This window comes from Pelodiscus sinensis, chromosome 9 (genome assembly GCF_049634645.1).
Source record: "Pelodiscus sinensis isolate JC-2024 chromosome 9, ASM4963464v1, whole genome shotgun sequence".
In the NCBI taxonomy this organism is placed as follows: Eukaryota; Metazoa; Chordata; order Testudines; family Trionychidae; genus Pelodiscus; species Pelodiscus sinensis.
Window position 1 is genome coordinate 64,578,926 of NC_134719.1, and position 19,243 is coordinate 64,598,168.

Genomic DNA, 19,243 nt, shown 5'->3' on the forward strand with positions numbered 1-19,243 from the left:
CCTCGCTCGATGCAGCAGGAATGGACCGGACCCCTGGGTGGCTGGCTAGGTCTGCAACTCCGAAACAGCCCTGGACACTGACTGGGTCTGCTCTGGCGGGGTGGTTACAGGCAGAGGGTGCTGCCCAGCAGCGCTCGGGGGGAGCACCAGAAATCCTCAGAGAGAGAAGAGGTGTCGGGTGTGCAGGCCAAGGGAGCCAGGCCTTTGCCCCAGGCAGCACACCAAGCTGGAGCGGACTGCGTCTCGCCTCAGGACACTGACCAGACCCAGGGACTCGCCTGGGTGGGGAGGACCTTGAGGGAGGACTGCGGCTGTTCCCTGTAGCGCTGTGGCTCCCCAGTGCTGACTGCACTGGAGGTGTGGGGCCCACTGCAGTAGACACTCGCCGCAGCTGCAACAGGTGAGCTGTGAGAAGGGCTAGCCAGCCAAGTATGACCCCACAGGCTTGGATGGGATTGTGCTTGGAGCAGATACACCCCCCTCCAGCCATGGCTACTCTGCCGTGTAGAACACACCCAGGCACTGCTGCGAAATGACGCCTCCCACCCCCAGGAAGACACCCTAAGGGTGACCTGGGTGCATTTAAAAAATGCCCTTCCTAAGCCTGCCGGTTGCTGGTGCTCCCAAGGGGCTAAACTCTGACCCCGGGGCATCCAGAACAAGGTGGGATGTTGGAGAACAGGCGTAAGTGACTGGGGACATGCAGGAGACCAGAGTGCCAGATTGAATGCATCCGAGGGTACAGAGGGAGTTTGCAAGTGTCATTGCGGAGCCTTTGGCCATTATCTTTGAAAACTTGTGGAGATCGGGAGAGATCCTGGATGACTGGGAAAAGGCAAATGTAGGGCCCAGCTTTAAAAAAGGGAAGAAGGACGATCCAGGGAACTACAGACCAGTCAGCCTCACCTCAGTCCCTGGAAAAATCATGGAGGGGATCCTCAAGGAATCCATTTTGAAGCACTTGGGGAAAGTGATCAGGAACAGTCGACATGGATTCACCAAGGGCAAGTCCTGCCTGACCAACCTGATTAGCTTCTCTGATGAGGTAACTGGCTCTGTGGACGTGGGAAAGTCGGTGGACATGAGATACTTTGACTTTAGCAAAGCTTTTGATACAGTTTCCCGCAATATTCCTGCCAGCAAGTTAAGGGGGTATGGCTTGGAGACATGGACTGTAAGACGGATAGAAAGCTGGCTAGACTGTCAGCCCAATGTGTAGTGATTAACAGCTCGATGTCAGGTTGGTGGTCGGTTTCTAGCAGAGTGCCCCAAGGTTCGGTTCTAGGTCCGGTTTTGTTCAACATCTTTATTAATGATCTGGAGGAGGGGATGGGTTGCACCCTCAGAAAGTTCACAGATGGCACTAAGCTAGAGGGAGAGATAGATACGCTGGAGGGCAGGGTCAGGGTCCAGAGGGACCTGGACAGATTAGAGGATTGGGCCAAAAGAAATCTGAGAAGGTTCAACAAGGACGAGTGCAGAGTCCTGCCCTTGGGACGGAAGAATCCCCAAACATTGTTACAGGCTGGGGACCCACTGGCTAAGTAGCACTTCGGCAGAAAAGGACCTGGGGGTTACAATGGATGAGAAGCTGGATATGAGTCAACAGGGGGCCCTTGTAGCCAAGAGGCTAATGGCATATTAGGTTGCATTAGGAGGAGCATTGCCAGCAGATCCAGAGAAGTGATTATTCCCCTTCATTCGGCTCTGGTGAGGCCACATCTGGAGTATTGGGTCCAGTTCTGGGCCCCCTACTACACAAAGGATGTGGACGCATTGGAGAGGGTCCAGCGGAGGGCGACCAAAATGATTAGGGGGCTGGAGCACATGACCTATGAGGGGAGACTGAGGGATTTGGGTTTGTTCAGTCTGCAGAAGAGCAGAGTGAGGGGGGATTTGAGAGCAGCCTGCAACTACCTTAAGGGGGTTCCAAAGAGGCTGCAGAGAGGCTGTTCTCAGTGGGGGCAGGTGGCAGAACAAGGAGCAATGGGCTCAAGATGCAGTGGGGGGGGGGGTCTAGGTTGGACATTAGGAAAAAACTCTTTCCCTAGGAGGGGGTGAAGCGCTGGGCTGGGTTCCCTAGGGAGGGGGTGGAGTTTCCATCCCTAGAGGTGTTTAAGTCTCGGCTTGACAAAGTCCTGGCTGGGATGATCAAGTCGGGGTTGGTCCTGCTTAGGGCAGGGGCTGGACTCGATGACTCCTGAGGTCTCTTCCAGCCCTGGGCTTCTAGGATTCTACAGCGTCCCTCCCCCCAGGAAGGGGGCCCAGTGAGCGCTGACCTGGGTGAGTGCTGTCAGTCCCGCCGAACGAGAAGCCATGACCAGACGCAGGCCAGAGCCAGCGGAGGAGGAAGCACCTGGGATCTAAAAGCTGGGCAGCCGTGTAGTGACTGTCCACTGAGGGATTCAGCCAGGCCTGTGACACAGGCAGGGACTCTGCAGTCTGGGCATGGGACGAGGAGTGGCGGGACACACCAGGAAGGATCAAACAGAGAACGCAGCCGCCCCGTTCCAGAGCAAACACCCCACCATTGCTCACAAGGGCGTTGTCCACGCTAGCAAGGGACAGACGTGGGCCCCATGCAGCCACGCTGCTGAGCACAGCCTGTGGGAAGGTGCTGGCTGCGGAGATGCTGTGGAGGAGGAAGGCTTCAAGGCATCTGCTGCTCCCGCTGCTGGTGCACAGGCCCCGTCAGGCCGGCTTCCCAAGGAGGCCGTGCCAGCGCTGTGTCTTGTGCTGCAGAAGGCGGCTGGCAGTGCCTGTGGCAGGAAGACATCCCTCACCCCGCGGACGCATAGCCCCGGGATCAGACTCAGGCACGCCGGCTAAGCAGCAGCTGCGCTTTCTGTCAAGGAGAAGAGCTGGCAGCAACTGGCAGGTGGTCCTGGGAGCATCTGGAGCTCCGCTCATGGTGGCTTAGCGGCCACGGGCAGCAGGGGCATGAAGGCAGTGCATGGCGGGCAGAGCGGGGACTCGCACCTGGGACACCCGGTCTTGCCCGCTTCTTGCTGAGAGTGCCTGGGACGGTGCGGGGGATGATCTTCCCAGCTCTGAGTGAGGCGCCATGTTCCCAGATGCAGCAGGAGGCCATGACAACGTGGAATTCTACCTCCCGCGCGCTCGCCCTGCGGCACGAGCACAGAACTACCCTATGGGACACCGGCCGGCTCTTCCCCCTGCAGATGGCCATCTCCACAGATGCAGTGTGGCATCGCACAGCGCTCCGATGAGGCCGCAAAGCATGGGATGATAGAGAGCTCAGCCACGCTTTACTCTCAGCCTGCCTCCTGGAGAAGAAACTGAGTCGCATTCAGGCCACAGGCTGCCAAAAGGGCACCCCTGGAGGCGTCCTGGTAGGGAACGCGTTGTCTCCGGTAAGTGCCATGGAAAAGCCATTAGACAGAAAGTCCATTTCCTTGTAGCCAAGTACCTTGACCTTGGATTTAAATCCACCATAGTGTCGCGGAATAAACACGCAGTCTGAGTTACAGATTCAAGTCAGCCAGAAGCGTTTATTTACTGTGATCGCAGGAGAGGACACAGAGAGACAAAGATTCTGCCCATTTGAACTCTGCCTTAACAAAGAAATCTCAGCGTTTATATACCTTTGTAATTCCCATCAGCACATAATGGAATGTAGCAGAAAACTCGAACCATATGTACTTAAGAGGTTACATCTCTTAGTACAATTCTCTTTTTGCAAACCTTGCAGTTTCTTTGTCTGTAAAGGTCTGTCTACACTACCACCCTACTTTGAACTAGGTCTTGTTAATGTAGGCAACCGGAGTTGCAAATGAAGCCCTGGATTTGAATTTCCCGGGCTTCATTTGCATGTTGCCGGGCGCCGCCATTTTTAAATGCCGGCTAGTTCGGACTCCGTGCCCGCGGCTACACGCGGCACGGACTAGGTAGTTCGCCCTGGAAAACAGAGCAATGCCCACCCAGCAGCAGCTGCAGGACCAAACTATCCTTGGTGTGATGTTGCGGACAGTCAGGAGGACTATGGGCTTGTCCCTTGTGCTTGGCTTCTCTGAGGACACGGAGGATGGACTCGCAAGATAGCACCACAAATGAGAGAAGGTTACAAACCTCTGGGCTACCTCGGACAGCTGCACCCGCCTCTCCCCCCTCGCCCTCTGTCTGCTGGGGCAGAGCTACTTCCTGCTGTGGGGCTCTTTCTTGGACCAGTCGGGGTCACCGAGAGAGCCTTCCGACTCGGAAGGCGGCAGACAGGCGCGGCTGCGGTCCTGGCTCGTGCCTTGCCTGCTGCGTGTGTGTCAAGCCCCACAGTGGATCCTGAACTGAGTTCTGTGTGCGTTGAGCGTCCCAGGTAGTGCGGGTGCACGGCACCAGGGATGCGTCTGTTTGTCGTCCCTGCGCTGTCCACGCCAGGCTGCGCTCCGCGCTCGTGGCACACTGCAGTGTACACCGCGGACCGTGTAGCTGGAGCCGACGTACTTCCTGGGAGTTTGGCAGCAGCGTGGCGTTAGTGGGGGGGTCTGCTCTGTAGCCCAGGGTTCCCCTGAGTGGTGCTGTGTGGGTCGGCCCACGCACCTAGGCCCAGCCTGAGCAGTTAGCAAGGCTCTTCCCCGGGGAGAGACAAAGGGAGGCAGGCGGAGATGGCCACCTGGCCTGGGAGCAAGGCAATTTCTTGGGGCTAGGGAACCATGAAGGGAACAGTCTCCGTGGGGTGCTGGGAGTTTAGGGGCCTAGGCACCCCACCCCAAGGGGTCAACAGCTGCCTGGCCGTGACTCCTCCTACCCACATCATGCCTATGCTGCGTTGTGCCCTGGAGAAGCAATAAACGCTCTCTAGTCTACTGGCTGGCGGAGTCTGTTCTGGCTGCTACGGGGGTGCAGGATCGGGGGGAACCCCTACGCACCATCACAGGGCGGTCAGCAGGAGAAATTCTCCCCTCGATTCCCCATATGCCTCATGACCCGGTGGAGTCCTGGGGTTGACGGGGGCTGTGGGCTCTGGGAGGAAGTTGGGGGGGCTGTGGGCTCTGGGAGGGAGTTTGGGGGGGCTGTGGGCTCTGGGAGGGAGTTTGGGGGGGTAGTGGGCTCTGGGAGGCAGTGGGGGGGCTGTGGGCTCTGGGAGGGAGTTTGGGGGGGCTGTGGGCTCTGGGAGGCAGTGGGGGGCTGTGGGCTCTGGGAGGGAGTTTGGGGGGGCTGTGGGCTCTGGGAGGCAGTGGGGGGGCTGTGGGCTCTGGGAGGCAGTGGGGGGGCTGTGGGCTCTGGGAGGGAGTTTGGGGGGGCTGTGGGCTCTGGGAGGGAGTTTGGGGGGGCTGTGGGCTCTGGGAGGCAGTGGGGGGCAGTGGGCTCTGGGAGGGAGTTTGGGGGAGTAGTGGGCTCTGGGAGGCAGTGGGGGGGCTGTGGGCTCTGGGAGGGAGTTTGGGGGAGTAGTGGGCTCTGGGAGGCAGTGGGGGGGCTGTGGGCTCTGGGAGGGAGTTTGGGGGGGCAGTGGGCTCTGGGAGGCAGTGGGGGGGCTGGGAGCAGGCTCTGGACTGGAGCAGGGAAAGGGGATGCAGGAGCAGGGGAGGCAGAGAGAACCAGACTTGACCCTTTCAACCACCAACCAGGGTTTATAACAACATGCACCAGAAATGGCTCCGCATGCTTTAACAGAGGTGTCTGACTTTGGCGGTTTCCTGCATCCCTCTCCATAATTCATCAACCCGTTGTTTCGCTCTCGGGCTCTTTCCTGCCTTCATGAAGCAGTAAGTTCTCCATCAATTAAGCCTGCTTCGAGCGCCTCCGTTTGTGCTCTGGCTGAGGTCCGTGATTCGGGCTCTAGAGAGCGTATCCCTGGTGTCCTGGTTCTTCCTATAAGCAAGCAAGACCTGAAACCTCATGAGCCTCATTGGAAAACATGAGGGTAACTTGATTTTCTTAACCTACAGGAGCAGCTAGAACTTTGTGGTCAGTTTCCATATGAAATGTTATGCCCACTAGAAGATCTCTGAAATGTTCCCAGGACCACCTACTGGCTAGGGGTCCTTCTCCGCTGTGGGCGTAGCGCTGCCATGGATTGGTGAGCGCTTGTGAGGCGTACATTACTAGGCGTCGTTGTGGAAGTGACTGATCCCATAGGACAGGGCATCCGCTGAAAGTCATGGTTTTATTTGACTTGTATAGTGCAAAACCTGGTGGGGTGCTTGAATCTTGCTTTATTTCTCGAATACCTGGCTCTGTTTAGTTCCCCGATGCCATACATATTGTGGACTTGCGAGCGATTACAATGGCTTTGATTTCTCTGCCAGATGGGGTAGGAATTTTCCAATGTGTCATTATACCTATGAGTCAATATGCTTCATTGACATTCTGATGCTTTATCATCTGAGTAATTGCTTGTTCTTTCTCTGCATCTCGTCTGACTCCTTCTCCCTTGTGATCTAGCCTAGAAATTGGAATTTGCCTTTTTTCTCCAGTCTTCCGAGGACCTCAAAGAGGCATTGTGCGTGTTAGGTTTGGCAGAGTGCCCCTTCCAGGTCCTTTAGACATGGAAAACATTTTCTGTGGAAGTGTTCCGGAAGTGGTGCTGGCAGTAGATTGCAACAAAAACTTCTAAAAGATGTCATAGAGTTCTTGAGTAATGCGGATTCTGGAGCAAAACCAGATTCCAGATGTGGCATTCCATTTTGAAAATACTTTTTACTTGAACATGTGGGAGTCCTTCTTGACAATTTCTGCAAGTAGTCACATTGAGTCTGGAAAGTCCTACGCCGCTCCAAGCCATTTCATTTGGTTTTGGGACCACTACCAAGCCTGAACATCAGGCAGCTAAGTTGTTTCTTCTGGAAATGACATCATCTTCTCCATGCGGCTGATCTCTGCTTTCCTTTCCGTGGCGGGACAAGGCTCTCCTAGGTGTTAGCAGACCAAGCGGCTTTGCATTTGGTATGAGTTTGGTATGAGTTCACCTCTGGTGTCTCCTAACTTGGTATAATTTGGGGAACCTCTTCCTGATCTCAGCTTCTAGGTCCCTGGTGACTGATTCTGCTCTTATAACAGACCTAGAGCTGTGATTGCTGGGTGGCCAGGTAGGGCGGTGTGTCGGCCACCTACAAAATAGAATTCTTGGGATATAATCTCATCTGCTACTTTTAGAGTGGCCCAAAACATTTCCTTTTATGTTCAAGAAGTTGGTCTGAGCCTTTCAGTAGCCCAGTTGGCTCTTGCTGTGTTGGTGCTTTCATCCTTCTGTAAAGTAATTCTAGCATCACTGTTGCATCAGTATGTTTTGAAGTCTATTTTATCCTTTCCAAAGATGGTCATGGAGATTCATGTAGTCCTGTTTGGTCCTCTCCTATGGCTCCAATGTGTGAGATGCTAGGTATTTTCAGGTCTCCCTTAAAGATGGTCCATGGGCATAAAGGCCAATGTGCTGTTGCATAATATCCTTTTTTTTTTTTTTTTTTTAAACGCTGTTTCCTGCATGCTGTGGAGGCAGGAAAAGGGAAGAAGGGAATTTGTGGGCAGCCATCTTGGTCTTGTTAACAAGAGAGCAAGAGTCAGGCTAAGTCTGTGGCCTGACGACCCAAGATCTGTAATTAGACGCTGCCTTCGCCTCCATACGGAGATACGGATAGAACGCTGACTCTGGCAGGGACCTTGAGATAAGGAGCATCTGGGTGGAACTAACTAACTGTTAGCCACTGGTGTTTGGAATGGGAAGGAGACTAATTGTTATTGGTATTATAGCTAATAGACACTATATAAACTGCTTCAGAATTGCTGGTATTCGAAGATCTGCCTCGGAGGGCCCCCGCCCCTCGTCCGAACCAGTTTTTCCCTTGCTGCAGCTCGTAATAAAACTGCCTCTGGCTACTTGTTGCTTACAAACGCAGAGTGAGGACGATGTTTTCTTCCACAGTGCAATGTACCCTTTTGGGACGAAGCTGCTGGCTGTGTGGGCATGCTTTGGTGCGAGCTCTTTTATTCCTGGCCTTTCCTCTGCATTAGCACAGTCCTGACTCTGGGTCCCTTAGTGCTCATGCTGGCCTGGGTGGGAAATGTTTCTGGGAAGCCAGAGATATTTTCCTCTCCTTGTTTCTGGCTCCTGCTCAAAGAATTCCCGAGAAGACTCCATTGATTCTGTAGGCATTATCTTTGGAAGACTCTATTCTTGGCTGTTTCTAGTATGAGGTTAAGCTCATTCCGGGCAGGCTAGGCTCTTACTGATTGTTGGCTGCTCCTCTGCTGTGTGACGAGCTGTACCAGGCCATTCGGGAATCCTTTCCCCCCTTCTCACGTTGGGCGAGATGAAATCATACCTGCTAAACCACATTGTGGCCTGGCCCGTTCCACGTTAGCTGTATTGTCCGGTTTCATCTGAGCGGCTGGACAGGATAATGCCCTGGGCTGCAGGCCCTATTGTGTAAAAGAGGGTATTCGCTCGTTTCACCTCTGATTGTAGATCAGAACTGGCTAAACGCCAGACGGATTTTCCGGAATCTGCTTAGCAAGAGGGTTTGGAAATTGAATCCTGCTGGGAAAGGGATCTGGAGACGAGCTGGAGCAGATGGTGCTATATCTCTGCAGCCTTTTTCCTTTGGGTGGGTGAGGTGGGGTAACTCTTTCAGGATGTGACTTGGTGTGGCTGTGCCTATCTGTAGCTGCAGTGCCCCCTACTTTCCTAGCGTCACTTCCTGCTGCTACCTACACTCCCCTGAGTAGTTTCTTTCTGGCTCGGAGCAAGTTCCGCACAGTCGTGGGCTGGATTGCAGGGCCTTCTCCGCTGTCGCCCTGTCCCCATTTCTGGTTTGCAGGGTTGTTCTCTGAGCTGCGGGTCCTAGGCAGTCCCACGCTGTCCTCTCAGAAAGACACCAGAGGCCCCCACGTCACAGATGCAGTAGGAGGCTGCCTGTTTGCATAGGTCCCTCCTTCTGGGCTCTGTGCCCCCTGCTGGCCACTCTCACTGTTCACAACACCACCGATAGGCCGGGCACAAGCGATTCGAAAGCGAGCCCCAGCAATGGCAAGCAAACCGCTCCCCACAGGACAGCAGTTCAGCCACAGCAACGTGTCAGGGTCGGTTTTTATTTTTAAATCCCATTCAATCGGCATTTGTGGCCCATGGCTCATGACAAATCTCAATCATGCAATAATTTATTACTATTATTATTTGGAGTGTGGTAGCACCCAGATGCCCCCATGAGGGATCGTGACCCCAGTAGCGCTAGGCGCTGTACATACCTACGATGCAAAGTTGGCTCCCGTTTCGAAGGGCAAACAATGCATCTCAGTGCTATGGCAAGAGCCAATAGACAGCAGGAGCGCAAGGCAGAAGATTATGATCAGTGTAATGACCCAGCTGTTACCTCGCCCTTGTCTCAGAGGGAAGCTTTTCCTTTCAACAATATAGTTATCTGTCTAGTCTGGGGCATGGGTGACAGACACCTAGAAATAAATCAATACATGTGCAGCCACTAAGGAACTCTGGTCACTAACATGAGTCAGAATCTGCCAAGAAATGTCAGCAGTGAAGTTAGAAAATAAATATTTCGTGCTAAGGAAGTCAAGACACAAATGTTTGTTTAATCATGGAGACAAAGGGATTTCCTTGAGTGCTGGCATTATTAAAACAGCTCATTCTCACCAGGGCGGTTGCCTTCATTTATTTTACATTAATTTTGCCAGACTAATTCTGCCTTCTTACACATATCCGTTACAGGACAGCCGTTCATTCCAAGATGACGCTGCTGCTCTGGACTGGCGCTTCTCCTTACCGTGTCCGTAGTGCGTGATTGGAATGAAACCGCGTGAGTCACCTGTGCAGTTTTGATTGAGGCACGCTATCGGGCTGGCCACACACTTTTCTTTGGAATTTGGGGGTGGGGGTCAGGACAGAAAATGACATTTGGATTAAATGGCTGTTTTTGCCTAAAGAGTTTTATTTTTGTCCTAATGCCTAGTGAGGCTTGTAACAAAACAAAACAAAAGTTTTTGTTTGTTAGCAACTGAAAATCAAAGATTTAAAATTTGAGGGGGGTGTAACGGGGTGCACCAACAGCCCCCCTTCTTGGGTGCTGGCTGCCCTTTCAAATGAGGCTCGGTGAGACCTCAGGGTCGGGCAACCCCCGTGTCTTTATTCCCCCAAGCGCGTCCCACCCCCAGCGCCCAGCTACACAGCCTCTGCTGGGTTTTCTCTTCGCACAACAGAGTCTGTCTTCAGCTCGGAGGCCGCCAGCTCCCTTCCCGACTGACCGCTACCTCCCAGCCTGCCCTGCCCCCCTCCCGGCGCCTGCCCAGCCTAGATAGCCCTTGGCTCGTCAGGCTGCCTGTGCTGCCAGCTCTCAGGCCTTTATCAGCCCCCGTCTGTCCCCCGTGATTGGAGCCGACGGGGCTGGGACTAAGTAGATCCTCTTGGACCCATGCCTACAATGGCGGGAGGTGGCGGGGGTGGTAATCAGAAAACCAGAACGTGACATTTTTTCAGTTGCCAAATTTTCGGATTTATGAAAACCCAAAAATGTCCAAGAAGGTTGGGGCTAAAACCGAAATCGTTTCATCAAGAAGGGGAGAAAAAATCATTTCCCAGCCAGCAAGAATTTTGCACATTTGAACCCAAGAGCAACGTGGGCCTAATTCGTGGGTGTGCTGAGTTTGCCTTGTGCTGGCTTCTCCTGGTGCACAGGCGAAAGACGGTGTGCGTGGAATTCCGCTGTGTCCCGGGCAACAGGACCGGTCACTCGAGGACGAGGGGTGGCTGGTATCCAGGCAGCCATTGTCTGCAGGTTGGGCAACAGGCCAGCACCCCGTGGACTGGGCAGCAGGGTAAGGTGGAGATGGAGAAAATTTGAGCCAAGGAGAGATGTCGCCAGCATGGCCTAGTGCTTCCCAGGGATCTAGTACTCTCCCCATCTCCAGTCTGTTTAGTTGCCTTTGGGGGAGTTTAACCTGCAGTGGAAACCTCCCTGGATAATTAAAACTGCATCCTTAACGAGGTGCTCCCAGGTTTCTGCTCTGTGTCTGACAGGGCCTGCTGAACAAGCAATCTTTCGCAGGCTTTCTAAACAAATACTTGTGCATCTGCTCGGATGATTTATAAACCACACAGTAACCACAGGTCATGTTTACTCTTGATCATAAACACAACCTAAGCCCTCCAGAGATGAGCACCATTCACTGGAGAGTTATGTTGCAGAGCCAGCTTGTTCCTGGCAGGGCTGCTGCTGCATGATGTGCCAGCGGAAGACGAAAACTAACTTTTGGCTCTCTTATCTAGTTAGCTTGCCGGGTCTTTGCGACAGGGACTGTCTCTTACACAGCCCCTAGCAGGACGCAGCCTTGATCTCAGGTAGGGCTGCTTGGCATGACGGTAGGACAAATAATAACGTGGCCTGGAATTGTATGGCAAGTTTCCAGCGGGTCTGACATCTCGCATAACAGGCTGAGCCCAACTACAAACTGTAGTCACCAAGAATGCCGATGTGACGGCTGTTGGATGGCTGTGGTCTCAGTGGACAGGCCCTGGCGGACAGGTGTTCCCATCACATAAGCTATCTTCACAGTAGCCTCAGCAGAGACCAAGGGACAGATGGGCAATGGAGCTAATGCATTCAGCTGTCCTTCACAGTCTCAGGTCTAGGCATCCACACCGCTGCCTGCTCCAGCTGCATGAAGGAGCAGAAGTGAGTGGGAAATAGCTCTCTCGTCCGGGGATCACAGGCATGATGACAAAGAATTGAGTGAACAGAGGCTGAATTTTGTGTCTGTCTCATGAGCTGCAGGGTATGAGTATTTTAAGTGAACCTGCTGCATATGAGAGGAGTTACAGCATCTCTGTATGTCCTCGAGTTACGATCAGTAACTCTCCACACCTGGAGGAATGGCCCTGATGTTGTTTTTTCTAACTCAGCATTATTTCATAGACTCGTCAAGAATCGTAGAAGATTAGTGTTGGAAGAGATCTCAGGAGTCATCGAGTCCTGCCCCCTACTTGAAGCAGGACCAAGCCCAACTAAACCATCCCAGTCAAGGCCTTAAAAACTTCTAGGGATGGAGATTCCACCCCCTCCCTAGGGAACCCAGCCCAGTGCTTCCCACCCGCCTAGGGAAATCGTTTTTCCTAATCTCCAACCTAGACCTCCCCCGCTGCAACTTGAGCCCATTGCTCCTCGTTCTGCCACCTGCCCCCACTGAGAACAGCCTCTCTCCATCCTCTTTGGAACCCCCCTTCAGGAAGTTGCAGGCTGCTCTCAAATCCCCCCTCACTCTGCTCTTCTGCAGACTAAACAAACCCAAATCCCTCAGCCCCTCCTCATAGGTCATGCACTCCAGCCCCCAAATCATTTTGGTTGCCCTCCGCTGGACTTTCTCCAATTTGTCCACATTCTTTCTGTAGTGGGAGGCCCAGAACTGGACACAGTACTCCAGATGTGGCCTCACCAGTGTTGAATAAAGAATAATCTTGTCCCTAGATCTGCAGGCAATGCTCCTCCTAATGCAGCCCAATATGCCGTTAGCCTGCTTGGCTACCAGGGCACCATGTTCACTCATATCCAGTTTCTCATCCACTGTAACCCCCAAGGCCTTTTCTGCCGAACTGCTACTTAGCCAGTCAATCTCCAGCCTGTAGCAGAGCTTAGGAATCTTCTGCCTCAAGTACAGGACTCTGCACTTGTCCTTGTTGAACCTCATCAGATTTCTTTTGGCCCAATCCTCTGATCTGTCCAGGTCACTCTGGACTCTGTGTCATCTGCGAACTGGCTGAGGGTACAAACCAACTCACCATCCTCATCATTAATGAAGATGTTGAACAAAACTAGCCCCAGAACCAACCCTTGGGGCACTCCGCTTGATACCGGCTGCCAACTAGGCATGGAACAGTTGATCACTTCCTGTTGAGGCTGATGATCGAACCCAGGGGTCCGCAACCGACAACTCTAGAGGCAAATATGGCTCCTTTGTCATTCCCAAAAATACACACAACTTCTTAAATTAAAATGAAAAATTAATTCAAGATTTTAAAAAAAAACCCATGTAATTACTCCTGTCAAGATGATTATTTTTGGCTAGTTCACCTTTAACTGTTCATTTTTGCAACCATCCATCCTCTCCACTCATTTGGGGGGTGGGCATATTCTCTTTTTATTTGATTGGTCAAGAAATCTTTCCATCCTCATACATGATGGTGAACTCTTGTAACCCCCTAACAGTAAAAATAGTGACGCAAAAGAGAGATGACGAACACCAAAATTTCCAAAAGGAACGGACAGACTTGTGTGCATCTGTGGAAAGGTCTGGATCTCCACACTGTCTCCTCTGAAGTGCGAGACTGTTCTCAAACAACAACAAAACCCACAAATTTCATGACAAAACAGGCAGCATTTGCTACAAAATACCCCGAAGGTGATGCGCGAAGAAAAGCCTGCAAGGAGCTGCAGTGAAAAATGAACATTGGCCAAAACAGCCTGCAGGCATAGTCAAAATAATGTGGGAAGTTAAACTCTGCATGTTTTGCGGGCTCATACAGCATTATTTGAAAGGTGAAGCCTGTCACTCACAGGGAGTACTTGAAGAGATGCATGCTAAAAAATGGTCATGAACTATTTTACGAGTTTCACAACAAGGACAAAATCGTAACAGAAAATTCAAGACATTATTCACAAAAGAGGTCATGACAGAGCCATGAAAATGGCCCATCAAATCGACATGGAAGAAATGCAGAATCTGAGTACAAGAGGCCCCCCCAACTTGCGACCACCCGATTTCCAACCCCCTGCACTCTCAACCATTTTTGGAAGTGTGGAAGGGGCTGGAAACTCCCTACTTACGTTCTCGGCCTGAATTTAGAATGGCGCACGGCGCCTATTGTAAATGAGGGTTCAAGTTACAACACCCCTGACTTGTGACACTTCCCGCACAACCAATGGTGTCACAGTAACCCCCTAACAGTAAAAATAGTTAAGCGAAAGAGAGATGACGAACACCGAAATTTCCAAAAGGTGTTCACAAGTCGGGGGCCTCCTGTACAGCTACTTATTTTTCATTTGCTTTGGACAAGACAACCGACATGTATAATGTTAATCAGTCGTGTATTCTGGGACAATATATTTGTGGAAATGCTGTGCACAAAGAAATGATTGAGAGATTACCAGTAAAAAATCAAAGAAGGGGCGAAGAAATCCTTAAAACTGTGAAGAACTTTTTCAATGAGAAAGAAAAACAGTTGGATAATCTTGTGTCTTTGTGCACAGACAGTGCACCAAGCATGGGCAGCAAATCCAGGGGATTCCTTACTCTTGTCAGAACAGCTGAACTGCCCACTTCTGGACTTTCATTGCATTGTGCATCAGGAGGCACTTCGTGTGCAATCTTGTGGAACCGAACTCGGAAATGTAATGGGACTGGTCGTCCAGACTGTCAATTGGATTCTTGCTTGACCCCTTAATCATCATCAGTTTCAGTCACTGCTCCAGGAAGTAGATTCCAAATACTCCGATCTACTAATACACAATATTCACTGGTTATATCGTGGCAAAGTTTTGTCTTGTATTACCGCTTGCATTAACGAGATGAAGTCATTTTTGGATATGAAGGGAGTCAAACACACACATCCACAGAGCTTTCAGACTGACTGGTTGCTCAGGTTTTACTAGGTCATCAACATTACCGGTCATTTGAATTAGTTGAACTATAAGCTACAAGGGCAAGGAAATACAGTCCTGATTCTCCTGCAGACAGTGTTTGGATTTGAGTCAAAATGGACTGTCTTCATCAAAGATATCGATTTTGAAAGATTATGAATGTTTTGTGATTTGTAGCAGAGAAAGAATCTGAATAACAGCCTTGATTTGCAGCAGCTTGCTGGGTTTGTTTCTGATCTTCTGATGCTATGCAAGTCTCATTTCGTTGACTTTTGCAAACACAGTGCTCTGTTTAAGTTTATGATTCGTCCTCATAAAGCATCCACTGAAGAAATGGATTTGACAATCATTCCTGGCATCTCAATCAGCGATTTGGAACTGGAAATGGTAGATTTGAAGGGGTTGGATAAAATCTGTCAAGCTGAATTCTGATTTAGAATGCCTTGCTCAACAATATGGATAATTGGCAAAACTGCACAAATGGGCTGACATGAAGAAATCGGAGCACGATGATAATCTGATTCTGCAAACTTGGAAAGAACTTCCTGCCACATACAACACCATGCAGATGTCAGCTTGGCCTTCCTTGCAATGTTTGGCTCCAGCATATGTGTGAGCAGGCTTGACAGATTGCTCAGGATTGACAGAAGACTTCCTGAATACGTGCATGTAGCTGAATTTGACCAGTTACGATGTAAACGTCAAAGAACTATGTGAAAAGAGGCAGCAGAAGAAGTCCCATTACATAAAATCCTTGAGTACAATGTTTCATTTATGCTATTATTAATCATCATGTCAATTATTAGTAACATTAAGTTTCATATTTTCAGTCATGCAAATGGGCATTCGTATATTGCCTCTTTGTTGATCACTTGTTCTGAATTTTCATGTAGTTTAGCTCTTTGGTTTAAAAAGGTTGCCAACCCCGATCTACCCTCACACGCCTAGATCTAGCTCGGTCTAGATCAAAGCCAACTTGGGCACGTGCACACTAGCTGCACTCACACCGCCTCGCTGCATTGTAGACATATCTCCAGGGATCATCTCAGCATTAACCCAAGGAGTATAAACACTGTGCACTCTTCAGAGTTGAGCTGGTAGGGTTCCGAGGAAGTGTGCACCATTCACTGCCATCACATAAGGACTTTTGATTTGCTTTGGATTTGAGGCATGATATGCCGCTGGCCTGGCTGTCATTTTCTAATGCCATGTTTAGTAACTTATGTAGAAGGAGGGTCACATCTGATTCTTGAAATAAGACTGCATGTTTTCCTGAAAGGTGTTCTCAAGTTCAACTACAGGACTCGAAGCAGGAATGTATTCTGCATTATGTTATGCAGGAGGTCAGATTAGAGGAGCTCAGTGGTCCCTGAACCCTAAGGCTATGTCTAGACTGCAGAGTTTTTGGCAAAAACTAATGGAGTGTCCACACCTGAAGGGCGTTTTTGTGCAAGTAAATGGATAGAACGGAGGGGGTTTTGCACGAGAGTTATTCCTCTTTCTACGAGGGTAACTCCTTTTTGCGCAAGAGCTCTTGTGCAAAAAGACGTGTGTGAATGGGGAACTGCCTCTTTGCGCAAAAACCCCTCTCGAAAGAAGCACAGGTGCCCTGGTGGCCATTCTGTGAATGGCAATCAGAGCTTTCCTTCGAGAGAGCGTCCGTGCCGTCTGGACGCTTCCTTGAGCAAAAGCACATCACTTTTCCCATGTGCTTTTGCAGTGTGGACTCGCTCTGACACAAGAAGTTTTTGTGGAAGATCTCTTCCACGAAAAGCTTCTTGTGCAAGAAGCCTGTAGTCTAGACATAGTCTGAGTGAATAGAAGTCTTTGCATTGACCTGAGTGGTCTTTGGATAACGCCCTTCATCCTTTTTTCGACTAGGAAGACTTGCATGCTGTTATCTTCTCTGTGGACAAAGCTACATTGCTATTGTTTCGAGCCGTGCCTGCTCAGTGTGCAGCATACCCAGGGGACATGGTGCTGCAGCGGGGTGCAATGTATTCAGCTTTCCGTTAGAAGGTTGAAGGAGCTGAGTCTTGCAAACCTCGTCTCCTTTGTCTTCACTAATTCCCCTTCTGCCATAAACAACACCCATTCACAAACTTTGAGAAGCAAGTTCATAGGTTCACCAAAAGGACTTGTCATTAAAAATGTCTCTTCTGGCAAGAGATTGGTTTACTAATAAGCCGGTTCATGCAAGTTTGTGGGATTTCAAAATATGTCTACTAGAAGCTAAGCCAGAAGAGAAACCTGAGTAAATGATCCAGCAGAGACCAGGTAGTGCCTCTTGGAGGGTCGGCTGTAAGAGACAAGAAGGTGCATCACCAGAGTGGCTATTGACAATGTGTACACCAAGTTCTTGGTGGGGCGCAGTTGTTGGTATGCATTTATGGGTCAGAGTTAAGGTTGCTTGTCCATTTGATACTAGGTTGATAGTGTCCCAACCATCCCTCATCACGACTGAGGCCATTAGCATGAGAATTGAACTTGCGGATGAATTGTAATTCCAGCGCCTCGCTGTGTATTTGACTAGTAGAATTAGTTTGTGACAAGACAGCCACTTGAAGATCTTTTAAACAGTAATTAGGTAGATTAAAGCGTTCCTCAGTAGATTTCTGTATGTTCTCTTTGCACATATCTGATTTGTGTCCATTGATTCTTTCCCGTAGGGACTTCCCAGTCTGTCCAATATACATAGCAGTGGGGCACTGCTGGCATTTGATGGCATAGAACAAATTACTGGATGTGCAATCAAATGACCTTTTGACTTGGTAGCTTATGTTGTTAGCTGCAGTAATGAGTTCACTTGAATAGAGAAGTGGGCACCGTGGCTGGTTGCAGGGCTGGGTTCCTGGATACTTATGATGTGGTTGTGTGGCATGGTTACCGGAAATAATTAGTTTCAGGTCGGGGGGTTGTCCGTAAGTGAGAATAGGCTTTTCCCCAAGGCCTCTGAGAGTGAGGGATCATTTTCCAAGATGGGTTGTAGATTGTGTATAATGCACTGAAGGGGTCTGAGTCGTGGACTGTAGGTGATGACAAGTAGAGTTCTGTTGTTCTCCCTTTTGGGTCTGTCAATCTGGTTTTTTCACTTCTCCAGGTGGGTATTTCAGTTTTAGGAATGCTCTATAAAGATCCTGTGGGTGTTTGTCTCTGTCTGTGGGATTGGAGCCAATCCGGTTGTATCTTAGGGCTTGGCTGTATGCAATAGATCGAGAAATGTGTCTGGGATGGAAGCTGGAGGCATGAAGATAAGTGTAGCGGTCGGTGGGTTTCCGGTAGACAGTGGTGGAAATTTGTCCATTATTTAACTGTACTGTAGTGTCCAGGAAGTGGATTTCTCGTGCGGACTGGTCCAGGCAGAGGTTGATGGTGGGGTGGAAGTTGTTGAAATCCTTGTGAAATTCAAGAGCCTCTATTCCGTGGATCCATATGATGAAGATGTCGTCGATGTAGCGTAAGTAAAGTAGAAGTGTCAGGGGGTGAAAGCTGAGGAAACATTGTTCAAGGTCAGCCCTAAAGTTGTTGGCATATTGTGGTGCCATGCGGGTGCCCATGGCCATGCTTCTGACTTGGAGATACAAATTGTCTCTGAATTGAAAGTAGTTGTGGGTGAGGACAAATTCAGAGAGCTCTGTAATCAGGTGTGCAGCGCTGTCATCGGGGATGGTGTTCCTGATGGCCTGTAATCTGTCTTCATGTGGAATGTTGGCGTAAAGGGCTTCTACATCCATAGTGGCCAGGATGGTATTTTCAGGTAGATTACTGATGTTTTGAAGTTTCCTCAGATAGTCAGTGGTGTCGCGGAGGTAGCTAGGAGTACTGGTAGCATAGGGTCTGAGGAGGAAGTCGATATAGCCAGATAATCCTGTGGTGAGTGTGCCATTGCTTGAGATGATGGGCCGTCCGGGATTTCCAGGTTTGTGTATTTTGGGTAGCAGATAGAAAGCTCCTGGTCGGGAACTAGGGGAGGTGTTAGTGTAAATTTGTTCCTGAGCAACGTCAGGGAGCTTCATGAGCAGTTTTTTCAGGGGCTTTTTGGTATTCCTTAGTGGGGTCACAGGAGAAACGCTTGGAGAATCTGGTATTGGTGAGTTGTCTGTTCGTCTCCTGTTCATAATCTGTCCTGTTCATGATGACTACAACACTTCCTTTGTCGGCCTCTTTCTTTGATTATGATGTTAGGTTGGTTTTGAGGCTATGTATAGCATTGCGTTCTGCATGACTGAGGTTGTATGTTATATGTTGTTGTTTGCTGATAATGTCAGCTCAAGCGTGCTTGCGGAAGCAGTTGATGTAGAAATCAAGACTTTTGTTACGTCCGTTGGTGAAGTGCCACCAGACCATTTGTTGTTTTTTAAATTTATATTGTTCAGACTAACTCAGCTCCCCCTCCCCCCTACCCTGAAGCTTCTAAACAAGCCCATTTCTTTCGGTCTTCCCTCATAGCTCGTGTTTTCTAGACCTTGAATCAATTTTACTGCTCTTTTCTGGACCTTCAGTTTCTCCACATCTTTCTTGAAATGTGGTGCCCAGAACTGGACACAAGACTCCAACTGAGACCTAACCAGTGCAGAGTAGAGCAGAAGAATGACTTCTCGTGTCTTGCTCGCAGCACTCCTGATAATACATCCCAAATCTTATTGGCT

At 50.2% G+C, this 19,243-nt stretch overlaps 1 long non-coding RNA gene across 6 annotated transcripts in view; it reads left to right on the forward strand.

Moving 5' to 3' along the window:
- Positions 1–19,243, forward strand: part of LOC112546759 (uncharacterized) — a 199,346-nt gene that overhangs the window by 143,131 nt on the left and 36,972 nt on the right. For 4 of the 6 annotated variants that reach the window (XR_012906071.1, XR_012906069.1, XR_012906070.1 and 1 more), the window contains one exon: positions 9,677–9,764. The exons of the other annotated variants lie outside the window; for them this stretch is intronic. This is a non-coding gene — a long non-coding RNA (uncharacterized LOC112546759). The remainder of the gene's footprint in view (positions 1–9,676; positions 9,765–19,243) is intronic. 6 annotated transcript variants of the gene reach the window in all.